Source organism: Panulirus ornatus, chromosome 8 (genome assembly GCF_036320965.1).
Source record: "Panulirus ornatus isolate Po-2019 chromosome 8, ASM3632096v1, whole genome shotgun sequence".
Taxonomy (NCBI): domain Eukaryota; kingdom Metazoa; phylum Arthropoda; class Malacostraca; order Decapoda; family Palinuridae; genus Panulirus; species Panulirus ornatus.
In genome coordinates, this window is record NC_092231.1 from 4,306,928 (window position 1) to 4,325,937 (window position 19,010).

Genomic DNA, 19,010 nt, shown 5'->3' on the forward strand with positions numbered 1-19,010 from the left:
CTCTCTCTCTCTCTCTCTCTCTCTCTCTCTCTCTTTCTCTCTCTCTCTCTCTCTCTCTCTCTCTCTCTCTCTCTCTCTCTCTCTCTCTCTCTCTCTCTCTCTCTTGTTTTTGGCCATCAGGATGGTGGTGTTCTTGGCCGTGAGGATGGTGGTGTTCTTGGCCATCATAAAAGCTTGGCAGATTACGTTTCAGTTCAGTATGGAAGACCACTAACCTGTTCCATCGCCCACGCACCCGCGAGTGTAGTGAGGCGGGTGTAGTGCTACACTGCCGTAAGGAACCACGTCTGTCCTATTGAGTGAGTGGTGTGAAGACCGGAGGGGGTGTGGAGGTAAGGTGTTTTTGGCGCTTTGGCCATCCACTCGCCCCTGCCAAACTGCTTTCCGTCATTTACGTTTTCATTGTTTCTTCTGTCCTGCTTCCCCCGTAGAGACGTATGAACTAATGATTCTCTCAACACCTCATTACTCCATCCGAGAGTCATGCACCAGTGTACCGAGTCGTTTTCATGTGAGGATTCCTGCGAGACTGACACCACTGGTTGGGAAAACAGGAAGAACTGAGCTGGCAGATTCCACCTCCCTTCCCTTAAGTCAGTCACCTCCCCAGTGTGGAAGCAGCGCTCGACTTACGAACGATCGTATCCCCACCATCCGCGAGAGACTCCCGCACCTCGACGTCACCCGCCTCCCAGCCTACCCTTCGAGGCCCAACACCCGCTAAGCCAGAGCAAGAATTTGAAGTCGCCAGCCACTTACGCTGCCTTGTGACACGGCCTGAGGATAAAAATGCCCTGTGACTTACTCATGAAACTGCACCAAGAGTTCTTCCCTAAGCCAGCCAGATCCTTCGGGTCTGTTATCAATGCTTCCCTCCATGAGCCGAAGCGTCCCAGAGATTGGAAGACTTCGTGCACCTCCGACAGTACGAGACGTTCACCAAGCCCACAGTCTTGTCAGTGAGGTTACGACTCGCGGCCATCACCCAGATCCCGGGTTATGTAAAGTCCCTTTTTTTTCCCTGTGTGTGTAATTGAGTTTAAGCAGACGCTGCAAGTTCCATAGACACCCTCAGCAGTTTGACAACACGAGGACCTCCTCCACCACGAACACCATCGTCAGCTTTCTAGACTTTTATCAATCGCTTCTCAGACACAAGACCTCTCGTCATCTGTAGTGCAATCATCAACAAAACCATTGTTGTTGGGCTGCGGTGAAAGCCTCATCCACTGGCTTCCTCAGTGAGAATCGTCAGGCTTGCCAGAGGGCCATCTCCTCCCTCCAGTACCTCGCCTGCGTCGTTCTACAGGGCACAGAGATGGGATCCTTGTGCTTCCTCAACAGCTTTCCCGACTGGGTCGTCGTCCTTCAGAGCACCATCTGGAGCCAAGAGGACTGGACCACGGCCAACACCATCATCATGAGTCAAATCGAGACCATAAGTCATGCACTGCAGCTTTGCCTCCATCCCTGTCCCGCCTCTCAGCGTTTCACGAGGCCCAAGCCTCCTCCAGGGTGACCAGCCCACGAAGCTTCTCGTTGTCGCATAGGACGGAAAACTTAAGTTTGAAGGGAACACGTCAGTGCCATCATCCAACCCTCCAGATACCTAACTACCCAGCATTTTCCATCGACTCAGAAACACTTGGGACTCCCAGCGCTTGGGATCAAGAACCAAATACACCTCTCTTACTCTACTCTCCCCTAAGCTTGGTCCTTCTCCTTGTCAACCACACAACAGAGACTATTAGAAAAGGTGCAGAAAGGAGGATGCAAAATCCTCCTCAGCCCCTCTAGCGCCGTCAGTCAAAAGGCGCTCGACACACTGATCCTCCCAACGTCCATCCCCGCATCCACCACCCGGATATAATCCCACAGTTCGGAAAGAAACTCATGCACCATCTCGCCACCGTCACCTCCTATCATCGAAGATCCCTCGCCCTCGAGCTGCAGTTCCGCCCCACACCGGCTTCCAGCTGCGCCAAGCCATGACAGAAGATAATCAATAATCAGTGATATACCATCCCATCGACTGGGGAAAAGATGATCCTTTTTACCTCTTTCTGTATCACTGTTGTCTATATTATTATTATTATTGTTGTTGTTATTATTATTATTATTTATCCCTGGGGATAGGGGATTAAGAATACTTCCCACGTATTCCCTGCGTTTCGTAGAAGGCGACTAAAAGGGGAGGGAGCGGGGGGCTGGAAATCCTCCCCTCTCGTTTTTTTTTTAATTTTCCAAAAGTAGGAACAGAGGGGGCCAGGTGAGGGTATTCCAAAAAAGGCCCAGTCCTCTGTTCTTAACGCTACCTCGCTAACGCGGGAAATGGCGAATAGCTTAAAAGAAAAGAAAGATTATTATTATTTTATTATTATTATTATTATTATTATTATTATTATTATTATTATTATTATTATCATGATCACATGTAAATCTACTCTTATGTACATAATCGTACGCATGGGCACATATATCCACGTCTAGGAAGTATACATAACGTGAGGTTGATGCAGAGAAACCTTTCAGGTCTGGCTTCATTACACACACACACACACACACATATATATATATATATATATATATATATATATATATATATATATATATATATATATATATATATATATATTTTTTTTTTTTTTTTTTTTTTTTTTTTTTTTATACTTTGTCGCTGTCTCCCGCGTTTGCGAGGTAGCGCAAGGAAACAGACGAAAGAAATGGCCCAACCCCCCCCATACACATGTACATACACACGTCCACACACACAAATATACATACCTACACAGCTTTCCATGGTTTACCCCGGACGCTTCACATGCCTTGATTCAATCCACTGACAGCACGTCAACCCCTGTATACCACATCGCTCCAATTCACTCTATTCCTTGCCCTCCTTTCACCCTCCTGCATGTTCAGGCCCCGATCACACAAAATCTTTTTCACTCCATCTTTCCACCTCCAATTTGGTCTCCCTCTTCTCCTCGTTCCCTCCACCTCCGACACATATATCCTCTTGGTCAATCTTTCCTCACTCATTCTCTCCATGTGCCCAAACCATTTCAAAACACCCTCTTCTGCTCTCTCAACCACGCTCTTTTTATTTCCACACATCTCTCTTACCCTTACGTTACTTACTCGATCAAACCACCTCACACCACACATTGTCCTCAAACATCTCATTTCCAGCACATCCATCCTCCTGCGCACAACTCTATCCATAGCCCACGCCTCGCAACCATACAACATTGTTGGAACTACTATTCCTTCAAACATACCCATTTTTGCTTTCCGGGATAATGTTCTCGACTTCCACACATTTTTCAAGGCTCCCAAAATTTTCGCCCCCTCCCCCACCCTATGATCCACTTCCGCTTCCATGGTTCCATCCGCTGACAGATCCACTCCCAGATATCTAAAACACTTCACTTCCTCCAGTTTTTCACCATTCAAACTCACCTCCCAATTGACTTGACCCTCAACCCTACTGTACCTAATAACCTTGCTCTTATTCACATTTACTCTTAACTTTCTTCTTCCACACACTTTACCAAACTCCGTCACCAGCTTCTGCAGTTTCTCACATGAATCCGCCACCAGCGCTGTATCATCAGCGAACAACAACTGACTCACTTCCCAAGCTCTCTCATCCCCAACAGACTTCATACTTGCCCCTCTTTCCAAGACTCTTGCATTTACCTCCCTAACAACCCCATCCATAAACAAATTAAACAACCATGGAGACATCACACACCCCTGCCGCAAACCTACATTCACTGAGAACCAATCACTTTCCTCTCTTCCTACACGTACACATGCCTTACATCCTCGATAAAAACTTTTCACTGCTTCTAACAACTTGCCTCCCACACCATATATTCTTAATACCTTCCACAGAGCATCTCTATCAACTCTATCATATGCCTTCTCCAGATCCATAAATGCTACATACAAATCCATTTGCTTTTCTAAGTATTTCTCACATACATTCTTCAAAGCAAACACCTGATCCACACATCCTCTACCACTTCTGAAACCACACTGCTCTTCCCCAATCTGATGCTCTGTACATGCCTTCACCCTCTCAATCAATACCCTCCCATATAATTTACCAGGAATACTCAACAAACTTATACCTCTGTAATTTGAGCACTCACTCTTATCCCCTTTGCCTTTGTACAATGGCACTATGCACGCATTCCGCCAATCCTCAGGCACCTCACCATGAGTCATACATACATTAAATAACCTTACCAACCAGTCAACAATACAGTCACCCCCTTTTTTAATAAATTCCACAGCAATACCATCCAAACCTGCTGCCTTGCCGGCTTTCATCTTCCGCAAAGCTTTTACTACCTCTTCTCTGTTTACCAAATCATTTTCCCTAACCCTCTCACTTTGCACACCACCTCGACCCAAACACCCTATATCTGCCACTCTGTCATCAGACACATTCAACAAACCTTCATATATATATATATATATATGGACAATTTTTCGTTATAGATAGTCTGTGCGTGAGTGAGTGTCGCTCGCTGCATGCACTCCTTCTTGCCATTCCACCCTCTGCCATCTATTTCTCCCTCTCGCCATACACTCTCTCTTTTTACATCTCTCTCTCTTGTTTTTGCAGTTTACCCCCCTTTATTGTCTGCTATCAACACTCGACATTCTATCTATAGTTGGGCGCTTTAAAAACATTCCGTCTATTGGTTTCCAGGACGCTGCTTGTAAAGCAGGACCCATTGTCGTGCTTGCCCATAGTAGCCTGGCAGTCCACTGTACACTCGGTTCGCCTCTTACAGGGTAATGAAGTCTCCCCTGTCCATCTTCCCTCCCTCGTCATGCTGGGACACCGCTCCCTTCCCTTACCCAAGTGCAAGGCAACCCCTCCATAACCATCTCGATAATTATAAGGTAGGACATCTCCTTGTCTTGCCCTTGCACATCCAGCTGGATACTAAAAGGACAAGACGGTCTCCCAACCTTACCCATGCATAACCATCTCGATGCATACAGGGTAAGACAGCTTTCTACCTTACCATGACACATCCACCTCTATAATCATAGGGCAAGACTGCTCCTGTGTCCCACCCTTACATTACCACCCTATTATATGGTTAAGACAGCTCCCTATCCTACTCCTACAAAACCAGGTCCGTACTTACAATGCAAGACAGCTTCGTAACTTTGCTTTACACATCCACCTCGATACTCAGTGGGTAAGACAGCTCCCCTACGTAACCCCTACACAACACCACGTTAATACTCACAGGGCAAGACAGCAGCAGTCTATCTCACCCCTACACAACCACCTCGATACTGGCAGGGCAAGACGGCAGCACCATACGTAGAGGGCAAGGCTATCCCATCTCTGTACTCACAGGGCAAGATAGTTGTATGTGTTGCCAAAATGACACTTGGAGGCACTTAGCCAAGAGCTCAAGCCTGACGTGTACCCTGCGGACCACTAAGCCACTTGCCATGACAAGATAACCCTTGACCTACGATCACTCTGTATATCAGGCCAAGATAACATAACATTACCCCCACCACCCCATCATCACCGCCACCACCACGCTGCATACTGGGCAAGACGACACATACACCTGCCCCATCACCACCCTACATATAGGGTAAGACAACCCATACACCTGCCCCATCACCACCCTATATATAGGGTAAGACGACACATACACCTGCCCCATCACCGTCCTACAAAGGGATAAGACAGCCCATACACCTGACCCATCACCACCCTACATATAGGGCAAGACAACCCATACACCTGACCCATCACCACCCTACATATAGGGCAAGACAACCCCTACACTTGCCTCATCACCACTCTACATATAGAGTAAGACAGCCCCTACACCTTCCTCATCACCACCCTACATATAGGGTAAGACAGCCCATACACCTGCCCCATCACCATCCTACATACAGGGTAAGACAACCCATACACCTGACCCATCACCACCCTACATATAGGGCAAGATAACCCCTACACTTGCCTCATCACCACCCTACATATAGGGTAAGACAGCCCATACACCTGCCCCATCATCACCCTACATACAGGGTAAGACAGCCCATACACCTGTCCCATCATCACCCTACATACAGGGTAAGACAACCCATACACCTGCCCCATCACCATCCTACATACAGGGTAAGACAACCCATACACCTGCCCCATCACCATCCTACATACAGGGTAAGACAACCCTTACACCTGATCCATCACCGCCCTACATACAGGCAAGACACCCCCACCCCTTCCCTCGCTCCACCACCAAGACAGCACCTGCTCACACACCAGACCACTACCAGCGGCCCCCGCCACCGTGACCCGCACGGCATGTCTTTACCGGCCGAGGACAACACCGGATAGATGGTGGTAACAGGGAAAATGTAATGCTTCTTTTAAACCTCACAATGAAAAAAAGGATTAAAAAAAAACGGGGGACTCACTTGTTCAAACCTAATGTCCTCGCCGTGATCGTCCCATTAGTGAGGACCCATTACCACGAACTCGTTAGTAACGACGAACGCGTTAGCGAACGCCAGGGTGAGACCAGGGCTGCAGGCGCGCTGACTGACTAGGCTACAACATCAGGTGACTAAGGTGAGGTGCATGTAGATAGTACTCACAAGTTCTCCCTCCATAGCTCTCGTGCTAGCAGCGGGGTCCTTGGCATGCCAAAACCCTCCTCATCACTAGCGGCACGTCATCATCGTCATCGTCATCATCATCATCTTCATCTCCATCATCGTCATCAGTTCCTGAGGAACGAGGGGAGGTGTTACGTCCTCAGGATCACCGCCACCGCCGTCACCTCTCGCGTGGTCGCTCGCTCGCTTGCTCCTCCTCCTCCTCCTCCTCCTGTCCCTCCCTGGTGCTGGTCCTCCTCGAGAGAGAGGTGTGTGTGGGGGGGAAGGGTTAGGGTCGGTCGGTGGTGGTCGTCGCCACGACAACAGCGGCTCCTGCGTGAAGCACTGGGCCGGGCGCGGGCTCAGGCGGGCGGCGGGCGGTTCCTCGGGCAACGCGCGAGATGTACACACACCCAGACTCGGCGTCATACTGGGGAAGAGCCATTTCCACCATAAACACACGGAGGGGAGCTGTGGCCAGCGCAGGGGCCCGTCCCCCACCAGGGGTAGCACCCTTATTTTAGGGGTTACCAGGCGTCATTATAACCCGGTGGGGGCGCTGGTATGAGCAGCGGCGTACTGACAGTGATGTCTGATATATTTTCGGATATTCGGCCATCACTGGGTCGCATTATTGAAGAGCTGGTGCACGGGTCTCGCGCGGGGATATGCTGGCAACAGTGGGTCGAGGCGCGCGCGCGCTGTCCCTCAGTAGCGCGCTATACTGGCGCAATCCTGTTCTCATTCACCTCCCCTTTACCTCCCTCCCATCCTCTTTAATTCTCCTCACTCGTCAGTCTACTGTCTTTCGAGACCAGTTGACATACATCAGAACCCCAGCTGACTAGTAAAAGAAAAGGTTAAGGCTTCCCCTTCCTACTCCCCGTGTTCCGCTCTCTGCTGGACTTGACTACGCCTCCTGGATGCGACAGACCTGACCATCTCTAGCCGTATGGATCATCATCAGTTAGAGCAAGTCTCGTTATACGAGGAGTACCTTAATGATCTCTCTCTCTCTCTCTCTCTCTCTCTCTCTCTCTCTCTCTCTCTCTCTCTCTCTCTCTCTCTCTCAGTTTATAGTGGGTCACACGCGTATGTTATTTGGTTATCGGGGTTGAGCCATGATCACCTCGGTCAGCTCCCCGCCGTAGAGTCTGCTGATGTATGGCGAGCCTTGGTGGTGGTGGTAGTGTTGGTGATGGTGGTGTGTGGATGGGGGAGAGCCTAGCAACCTCACCCTCTCAAACTCTCCGCATAAAAGTTTCCCCACACTCCCACAGGGCTTCTCCCTCCCTCCGTTCCTACCTAGGCAACAAACACGTCCTCCTTCACATCATGTGATCAGCGAGAGGGGCTGTGTGTGTGTGTGTGTGTGTGTGTGTCAAGCCCCCCCTCCCCCTGGACACACGACACGCACGCTAATTGAATTCTTCAAAGGAAAAAAAAAGATGGGTTTTTTTTTTATATTTTTTTCCCCCTTTTCCCACGGATCTTGCTGCTAATCACGACTTCATTCCGTTTTCCGTGTGGTGAAAATGATCTTATTGACTCCTTCAGATTGTCTCTGTCGTCATCATCATTCCCACCTCCGATGATGGCCAGTGTAAGCCTCACCTCTGCATCACACCGTCGCTCTCTCCTTCATCTGTGACATTTAGATAACGCCCTGGTGTACAACACACACACACCCAGTAATCCCTCTCTCCTCTTAGATACACAGTTTTTTAGGCTTCGATTCGATTTCCACTTTGCAATGAGTATTTTCATATCATGTTCTCTTTTTTGGTAATTGAGTTGTTTTGATATTTGGTTTTTATATAGTTCTAGTTGGGCATGGAAGTTCCCCTTCGGCCCCTTCTAGCCCAGATGGAAAGCTGATAAATTAGAGAGATGAGGAGAAGAAATGGGAAAGTGACGATGTACGTACACTAGTCCACCTTGTTGCTTGCACAAACACACACACACACACACACACACACACACACACACACACACACACACACACACAGCCCGCACGACCCAATCATAAAGTCCCACAAAGCGAGGCTGCTACTTCCACCCGCATGATTAACTTTTTTTTTTTTTGTCATGACTTATTGATCACTGGAGGAGATGCCTTTCGTTGCCCCGTAGGAGGAGGAATGCCTCTATCTCTCTTTCTCTCTCCCTCCCTGGGTAGCGGGCGGTGTTGTGGGCGGGCGGCGACGAGCTCAGCATGAACGCGCGGGCGTGACTCGGTGGTTTCGGCAGCGTTGCTCGCGACTGGTGTTGAGGGCGGGACGGTGGAACGGAGGCGGTCTGATGTAGGGAGGGAGGCGAGGGAGGGAGGTCTAGGTGGTGAGGCCTGGGAGGAGATGGGGAGGTGAGGACTAAGGGTGTTTGGTGGAGTACTTACCGAGGAGTACTTAAGAGAGAGAGAGAGAGAGAGAGAGAGAGAGAGAGAGAGAGAGTCTGGGGTGAAGCGGAGGAGGAGGAGGAGGACGACGTGAGAGGCTGGGGATGGGATAAGGAAGGCGAGTGGGGAGGAGTAGAGTGAGGTGGGGAGGGGTGGCGAGTGAGGGAGGGGAAAACACACTCTCCCCCCCCACGACCTTGAATCAACCTCTCTCTCTCTCTCTCTCTCTCTCTCTCTCTCTCTCTCTCTCTCTCTCTCTCTCTCTCTCTCTCTCTCTCTGCTACAGAATATTGTGAGAGTCCCCTTTTGTTTTACCGGGACTCAGCGACCAGTTCAGACCAGATTCATTCATTCCGTCTCCTCAGTGATTCATTCATTCTGATTCATCCGATCACCAGCGTACAGACACACACACACACACACACACACACACACACACACCATTGTGTCACCGGTCGAGGAGACATTTGTAGTGGAGCTTCCACCGTAGACTCGTAGAATTAAGGTTACGTACATTTCTGGTCCTGATTCCGTCAGTTATTACCGTATTTCTTAACGTGTCGTATCGATAAAGATACCTGATGGAAACGTATATAGAGTCCATGTGTCCTGGATGCGTCCCTCTCCATTGTTCCATTGTGTTATGGCTCGTGATGGGGGTAATTGGCTGTTCAGGGCTCTTTAGCTTATTGGCTGCCGGCAGACATCAAGCGACTGGGTTATGATAAAGTGTTTAGTGATTGGACGGTAACAGGTGGTCTCCCTCAGCTGGTGCTGTGTGTCTGTACTACTTTACGCTTCACGAGTATTTTAAGGGTGAGAATGGATGCTGTGTAGAGTGTCGGGGATGTGCTTGTTTTCTATATTTTCTATATTTTAATCGACTTTAGCCATGTTCTACTTGTTATTTTAAGTATGTATTTAATTCATTGTATTTTCCTTTATTGCTTGACTGTTCATTACTTCAATCGTGGACAAATAATGTGTATGGTTTCCATTCGTAAAGCATGTATGTTTGTGGTCTATAAGATATCTATCCATCTATTTATCTTTCTGTCTGTTTATCTCTCTCAGTCTATCACTATTTCTGTCTATCTACCTATTTATCTGTGTATCTGTCTATGTATATCTCTTAATCCAAGTGTTGCAGGACACTTGTCTCGTGTCAACTCTCTGAGCACGGTGGTACGACCCATTGGGAATGAGGGTCGGGTAAGTCTGACGACCTCGTGAGGGTCTGAGCATGTCACACCGTCACACACACAGGGGTCGTACCGTCTTGCTTAGGGTCGTACCCTCTTGCTCACACATACAGGGGTCGTACCGTCTTGCATAGGGTCGTACCCTCTTGCTCACACACACTGGGATCGTACTCTCTTGCTTAGGGTCGTACCGTCTTGCTTAGGGTCGTACTCTCTTGCTTAGGGTCGTACCCTCTTGCGTAGGGTCGTACCGTCTTGCTACTGTCGTACCATGTTGCTGAAAGGGTCGTTCCTTGTTGGGAAAAGGGTCGTCCCTTCTTGCTCAAAGGGTCGCACCATCTTACTAACTGGGTGGGTGAATGTGCGAGGTGTGTCTGTGGGGATTGTGGTGGGCTCTGCGGGTGCAGCAGTTAAAGCTTTAGCTGTGGCATTTAAGCTGCGGCTTCAGCAGTTTAAAGCTGTTTCTGCAGCATTGAAGCTGTTACTGCCGCTATTACGTTGTGGCTGCAGTAATAGTTCAAGATGCATTTATGGCAATTAAGGTATCGTTGTTAGTGTACTCTGGTCATTGCGTCTGGTCGTGGTTATGATGTTGTCTCGGTCAGTGTTGTCCGTGGAAGGTGGGCATGCGGTGACCCGCGCTTCGTTTTCTTTGAACTACCATTCATATTCTGGTTGGGTACCAAAGAGTCGAGAAAAGTGTAACACTGTAACGATATGCGTTTTCTGTGGTAACGTTGCGCTCCTTACTCTGCCATAAGCTGGTAATGAACGATGGCAGAAAAATAGAATTCGTAAGAGATAACCAGCTGAGAGAGAGAGAGAGAGAGAGAGAGAGAGAGAGAGAGAGAGAGAGAGAGAGAGAGAGAGAGAGAGAGAGAGGTGGCCCCCGCCGACGCTGATTGATTGGTTGGCCCTCCACCCCACCCCGGGCTCAGGAAAATGTTTGGACGGCTCCCAGTAAAAGATTGGAGGTTGTGGACCATTTCGCAGTGTTTCTCACTCCTGGGACCGTGTCGCTTTGATCTTTTGTCGGATTTTATTTTTCGATTTTTTTTTTCGTCCGTTCCTCACACGAGGTTTGGATGGGAAGACGTATATAGCGGGGATTAATCCGTGTTTGATACCCTATAAGTTCATCTTGTATTAGATTTGTTCAAGAATCGTACTCATTTCCACGACCATTTTTCGAGAGGACGTGGCGGATGTGCTGGCGGTGACCACTTCGCGTTTGCTCAGTGCTTTCGAGACGGTCGCATGTTGTGGTACTGTTGACTGTTGCGTCCAAGTGTTGGCGCTGAAAATAAAACCTTTATTTATTTATTTATTTATGTTTGTTTGTTTGTGTGTGTGTGTGTGTGTGTGTGTGTGTGTGTGCGCGCGCGCGCCTCCCTCATTACTGATGGAAGTAGACCTCTAGCAGCACCATCGACGGTCGTCCAAGACTGGGGTCCCTCCCCATACCAGGATCTCGAGAACCATCAGGTGTCGAGTCAGTAGCTGTTTTGATTATGGTATAGGAATGTGACGGTTGCAGTACGCGTACCTTAGGAATCGGCGGGCGGCGTACGTGGGTGTGACCTCTTCATCGAGGGACCTGAGCGAGGCGTGGTTGTGAGTGGAGAGGCTGTACCGCCCGACACACTCGGGAGGGGAACAGTCTTTGTTTTTCCCCTCCCCTTTTTTCCCCTCTCTCGCAAGGACGGCGTTCATTTCAATTTTTGTTTTTGTTTTGTCTCTGCAGCTGTCAGTGACGTGGGGTGGTTCCTAAGCTTGTAAAAGTCATGATCTTATAAGTGTTCGTGTTTTTTTTTTTTTAATCCATCTTCTACAGTTTCTTAGTCACGCCATATTTTCTTCAGTCGCATGGTTACTAACCTTACCCACTTTTCTCATGGTCATTCCGTCACTGTCCTCGTTCATGGAACGCTTTTGGTCGTACTCTCTTTACCAGACTGTATCTCCTGGTCAGATGTCTTCTGCCATATTCACAACTACCACTTTTCACTCCCTCGTCACCTTGTTAAGTCTCTCTCCTTGTCATCGGTGAAGTCCAGACCATCCCGTCTCATTTGCTTGCCACACCGGCATCCTGGTCATTTGACTGAGCGTCACATACGGACTTCGGCGTGGCCTCGGCACCTATATATCATACCGCCCAAGAGGATCTCCCAAACATACAGTTGAGGGACGGGGGAATGACAAGACGCGACCACCGAACTCTCCATCACAGGGTCTCGCCAGCAGCCTCCAGGCAGCGTAAACATTTTGCCCTTTGTTTCCAGCGACTCAAGCATGAGAAAAAAAAAATGGTTCATATCGTATGCAGGTATTATTTTTTCATCTCCTGTTGCCTTTACTGTGTCCCGCTCATGTTTCCATCTTTGCTGGTCTTTTGTGTCATTCTGTATGTGGGTGTTGTGTGTCTGTACCATCCCTCGTGAGGTGGAGAAATCATTTACTTATTTCTTACGTGTTTCTCTCCTGTTCCAGTAATTGCCGTCGGCGGTCATCCTTTGTGTCCACTAACCTCCCTGGAATATTGAGGTCGTATGTACTCTAGTGTGGCACCTGTTTACCCTCTCTTTATTATTTGGTTTATTCTTGTGTTCTAGTGGATGGGGAAGGGAACGCCATTGTATTATTCACAAAGTGTCCCTCTGCCCTAACCTTCACTAACAACGCTCTTACCTGCTGGGACATCCATCCTGTTAAGAATGATGAGCGCTGCGTTACGATGATGATGATAGTAATAATAATTATAATGATAATGATAATAATAATGATAATGATAATATTGATGATAATGATAATGATAATATTGATGATAATGATAGTATTGATAATAATAATACTAATGATTATCATACTACTAATGCTACAACTAATAATAAGGATTGTAATAGCGATTACTGTGATAATCATAATCACAAGACCAAGCATGATAATTTGTTTATTTAGCTATTTACTTGTTTTACTTAACCAATTATTCATTTATTTAGCCGTCCACGTATACAGTTATTAGCGTTTCATGAGGCAGTATGGATCATATCCAGTCTCTCATCATACCTTGACAAGACGAGAGTCTTATGACACCTACACTAGTACCAGTTCCCCCCACGCCGGCTCACCCGTGTCCACAGTGAGCGTTGGAAACCCTACACAGCCCAGTGTGAATGTCAAGAACGGGTAAGCTGTGTGTGCAGGTACAGAGGCGTGATCACGGCGCCCATACAAATGCAGGGACGAGGCGTCAGAACTTTTAAACCTCCGTACACCAGAGCTGTGTGGCTGTGGGTGTCCCTGGAGGTGATTGTGGTGGTGGCGGCAGAGTCATGGGGAACGTAAATGGGGATACAGTCAGTACAGAGAGGATTTTACCTGAGCACCGTCGTCCTGGTGTTGGCTTTCGTATTCCCGCACGAGTGATAGCAGTGAGGCAAAACACTGGGACGAGGTGCTGGCTGTGGAAGCTTTGGTAGTGTACGCCGTCACTACTTTGCTTCTCCAATGTGGGCCTCTCCACTGTGGGTTCCTGCCGAACATCCAGGAAACGTCAGCTTCAACACCCAAGCAATGGTAATGATTAACTACCTTCCACAGTCTACTGTTCTCCTCTCTGAAATATGGTTCACTTGATGGTCGAGTGGAAAACGTTCATGAATACATGAGTACATGTACCTTAACTGGTGGTTCATATTTCTCTCCTGCTTGATCGCCGTTTTACGTCTTAACGAGGTGGCACCAGGAACAGACGAAGAACGGCCTAATTTGCTCCCTTACATAATGGATTACAGCTGAAGCCCCTCCATCAACAGCTGAAGCTCCACAGACTGACCGTATACCCTAGTTCAGACCAGTGACAGACAGCACGTGGCCCCTCCGTATCCCACATCGATGCCAATTTTTTCTATTCTGTGCTCGCCTCGCACCTTCCTGAATGTTCTGACCATGACACATCAAAGACTCTTAACTCGTACCTTCCATCTTCTCAGTCTCCCTCTCCCTCTTACTTCTTACCACTTCTGACGCGCGGATCCATCCTCTAAGTCAGTCTTCCTTTGCTCATCCTGTCCGTAAATCTGAACCATTTCAGTTCACCCGGGTCAACTCGTTCAGTCAAACTGTCCCCACAACCGCACCTCACTCTCACAATGTCATTCCTTACACGATCGATCCTCCTTGCACCACATATCGCCCCCAGGCATTTACTCTCATCATCTATACCATCGCGTGTTCTCATGCATTCTCGGTCCAGCACTCGTGCCTGTACAGCACCGTCGACGGGGCTAATACTGTTGTTCCTCCAGCCACACATACCTACCTTGGCTCTGACAGACGGGGGGCCTCTCCTTCCACGCGCCCGTATATGCATCCAGGACCTGTACCACCTCCCCTGCCCAGCGACTCGACCTCTCCTGCCCAGTGACTCACTTCAGCTCACGTATAGTTCCTTCAGCTGCCATGTCCACTCCACTGTGTCATGATGTAAATCAAGGATGAAGATGAAGAGTTACCGTCTGAGTGGCTGTAGTTTCGCGTACTTGTTTTACAGGTTTGTGGCCCGTGTCGTCACGTTTGTATTTAACACTCGTCTAGTTTCCTGGATCGTAATTTGCTTTGTCACCAGGTCTCTCTCTCTCTCTCTCTCTCTCTCTCTCTCTCTCTCTCTCTCTCTCTCTCTCTCTCTCCTCGGATATGGGCAGGAATATTACCCTCCGACGATATTTTCAGTTTTCCGTGTCCCTGACCATCTTATAAGCACCGTACACAACCCCCTCCCCTCCCCCACCTCACCAACTCTCCTCCAAACCCTCTTCCCCAAAGTCTTCGCTACCACGAACGCGATCCTCCAGCCCATAAGTCGAGAAGGACGTTCACTGCTTGATCTCCACACTAAATGAATGATGTATGTGGACAATGATAGGTAGATAACAGTTGATGCTGGCTTGATATATGTAGATCAAGATAGATGACAGTTGATGCTGGCGTGATATATGTAGATAGATATAGATGTATAACAGTTGATACTGGTGTAAATATAGATAGATGAATAATGTATGTAAATCAAGATAGATAGATAACAGTTGATGCTGACGTGAATATAGATAGCTGAATAATGTATGTAAATAGATATATAGATAACAATTGATGCTGGCGTAAATATAAATAAATAGATAATGTATGTAAATCAAGATAGATAGATAGATGATCATCTGAAGCCTTTTTTTTTTTGTTTCCTCATCACATCAGACCAGGTTATAACCAGTCAAGGCGAGTGTGGATGTATTGGCATGAAATGTCCATTTGGTCGGGACTGTTACATCCCACTAGCCATTATCGGAGATTTACACGGAGGTCATTACCATACGTGATGTACACTGTAATACCTTTTGTTTAATACTTTTTTTTCATAGTATGTCAGGAGTGAATGAAACTGGGCAGTACTTTATTCATTTTATTCACTGCTTTCCTTTCATTCGTGCTTACGGTATAATTCTTAGTCGTACGATTTCTATTTTAATATTTCTGGTAGATTATCAATATATCATATTGACGCATCACCCACTTCATGGGGTTCATGCTGCTTCGAGGATGCGCTACAGTCCGAAGCAGGGGAATGATGGACTCCTGTAGAGTAAGAGAGGAGACCGACAGTGGTGCAAGCCTCGCCGAATGTCATTTCTTTATCTAGTAATATAAGCGAGTGGAGTCCGGTAACACAAGTTTCGTACACACACACACACACACACACACACACACACACACACACACACACACTCTAGGGCTTGGTTGAACATATTTGGTTTAATTGGGTTAACGTTTCTGTAATGGCATATACCATCATCAGACCCTTCCTACAGGGGAAAGGGTCATATGGATGTAATACACACATTGTGAGTTTCTGTTAAATGCTCAAAATGTCGAAAATTGTTCCTTGAAAATTAAACCGTCGTAAAAACCCAACGCGAAATGAATAATGGAGAAAGAATAGCAAAAAAAAAAAGAAAAAAAAAAAATCATAGTGATTAACAGTCCCACTTTATCTCAAAAATAAAATCATTGGTACGTGACTTATATGATGAATTCAACAGAGGCAACATTCCCTCGTCGAGAATTGAAATTCTACAGTTTATAATTAAATACCCTTCCGTCGAAACACACTTTTCATCACAACTTGACAGTTCTGCTCATGGCAATTAGAACTTACCTGAAAACAGCATAACTCTGTCTTCGCCTCACTCACTTGTTATTGTTGTTATCATGGGTGTTGCTCGTGTGGTTTGGACTCCGGCGTGAACAGGTCGGTGTTTGATGAACTACTGGTGCCTAGTGTAGGGAGGCGCCCCGCCCACACTGGGTGGGTCATTGTCGTGGGGCGTGGGTCCGTATGGCTGAGGAGGGGGTGGGTGGTTTGGTAATTAGGTAGTTCGTTAGTAGTTAAGACCGCACGAGGTGTTTTTAATTTTCCAAAAGAAGGAACAGAAAAGGGGGTCGAACGAGGATATCACCTCTAAGGTTAAGTCCTCTGTTCTTAACGCCACCTTGTTAACGCGGGAAATGGCGAATATAGATACTTACTTCTTCATACAAACGTGTTCAGTATTGCTCATAAAACACCAGACCAGTTTCCCCTAGGTTGTGAGAACTGTAACTTGAACGAAATATATATGAAAGACTTTGTTCTGACGAAGAAAAAAAAGAGAGAAAAAGGAAGACAAGGTAGGAAAATGAACGTGCAGAATTCTGGGTCCGTCTGTACAGCTGGCAGTGCAGGTGACAAGTGGAAGTAGTTCGCTGCGAAGTTGCATGTTCAACGAAGACGAGGAAACAAAAGCTGCGTTATCATGTGACATACAGAAGAATACGAGATCATTTTTCACTGTTAATTATAACGATATGATATTCAACACATATGAGAAATAATTAGTGAATATCATATATATATATATATATATATATATATATATATATATATATATATATATATATATATATATTTTTTTTTTTTTTTTTTTTTTTTTTTCTTCAAACTATTCGCCATTTCCCGCGTTAGCGAGGTAGCGTTAAGAACAGAGGACTGGGCCTTTGAGGGAATATCCTCACCTGGCCTCCTTCTCTGTTCCTTCTTTTGGAAAATTAAAAAAAAAAAAAAACGAGAGGGGAGGATTTCCAGCCACCCGCTCCCTCCCCTTTTAGTTGCCTTTTACGACACGCAGGGAATACGTGGGAAGTATTCTTTCTCCCCTATCCCCAGGAATAATATATATATATATATATATATATATATTTTTTTTTTTTTTTTTTTTTTTTTTTTTTTATACTTTGTCGCTGTCTCCCGCGTTTGCGAGGTAGCGCGAGGAAACAGACGAAAGAAATGGCCCAACCCCCATACACACGTACATACACACGTCCACACACGCAAATATACATACCTACACAGCTTTCCATGGTTTACCCCAGACGCTTCACATGCCTTGATTCAATCCACTGACAGCACGTCAACCCCTGTATACCACATCGCTCCAATTCACTCTATTCCTTGCCCTCCTTTCACCCTCCTGCATGTTCAGGCCCCGATCACACAAAATCTTTTTCACTCCATCTTTCCACCTCCAATTTGGTCTCCCTCTTCTCCTCGTTCCCTCCACCTCCGACACATATATCCTCTTGGTCAATCTTTCCTCACTCATTCTCTCCATGTGCCCAAACCATTTCAAAACACCCTCTTCTGCTCTCTCAACCACGCTCTTTTTATTTCCACACATCTCTCTTACCCTTACGTTACTTACTCGATCAAACCACCTCACACCACACATTGTCCTCAAACATCTCATTTCCAGCACATCCATCCTCCTGCGCACAACTCTATCCATAGCCCACGCCTCGCAACCATACAACATTGTTGGAACCACTATTCCTTCAAACATACCCATTTTTGCTTTCCGAGATAATGTTCTCGACTTCCACACATTTTTCAAGGCTCCCAAAATTTTCGCCCCCTCCCCCACCCTATGATCCACTTCCGCTTCCATGGTTCCATCCGCTGACAGATCCACTCCCAGATATCTAAAACACTTCACTTCCTCCAGTTTTTCTCCATTCAAACTCACCTCCCAATTGACTTGACCCTCAACCCTACTGTACCTAATAACCTTGCTCTTATTCACATTTACTCTTAACTTTCTTCTTCCACACACTTTACCAAACTCAGTCACCAGCTTCTGCAGTTTCTCACATGAATCAGCCACCAGCGCTGTATCATCAGCGAACAACAACTGACTCACTTCCCAAGCTCTCTCATCCCCAACAGACTTCATACTTGCCCCTCTTTCCAGGACTCTTGCATTTACCTCCCTAACAACCCCATCCATAAACAAATTAAACAACCATGGAGACATCACACACCCCTGCCGCAAACCTACATTCACTGAGAACCAATCACTTTCCTCTCTTCCTACACGTACACATGCCTTACATCCTCGATAAAAACTTTTCACTGCTTCTAACAACTTGCCTCCCACACCATATATTCTTAATACCTTCCACAGAGCATCTCTATCAACTCTATCATATGCCTTCTCCAGATCCATAAATGCTACATACAAATCCATTTGCTTTTCTAAGTATTTCTCACATACATTCTTCAAAGCAAACACCTGATCCACACATCCTCTACCACTTCTGAAACCGCACTGCTCTTCCCCAATCTGATGCTCTGTACATGCCTTCACCCTCTCAATCAATAC

At 46.9% G+C, this 19,010-nt stretch overlaps 1 protein-coding gene and 1 long non-coding RNA gene across 5 annotated transcripts in view; one reads left to right on the forward strand and one right to left on the reverse strand.

Moving 5' to 3' along the window:
- LOC139749760 (alpha-1,3-mannosyl-glycoprotein 4-beta-N-acetylglucosaminyltransferase C-like) overlaps positions 1–7,108 on the reverse strand; it is a 138,426-nt gene extending 131,318 nt beyond the window's left edge. Inside the window, exon 1 of one of the 4 annotated variants that reach the window (XM_071663979.1) lies at positions 6,664–7,108. The gene's annotated coding sequence lies outside the window, so the exon portion shown is untranslated. Of the gene's footprint in view, positions 1–5,279; positions 5,315–6,663 lie in introns of those variants that run through there. The other 3 variants (XM_071663982.1, XM_071663983.1, XM_071663981.1) reach the window with 3 other exon arrangements.
- LOC139749762 (uncharacterized) overlaps positions 1–19,010 on the forward strand; it is a 301,380-nt gene that overhangs the window by 61,672 nt on the left and 220,698 nt on the right. The window lies entirely within an intron of this gene.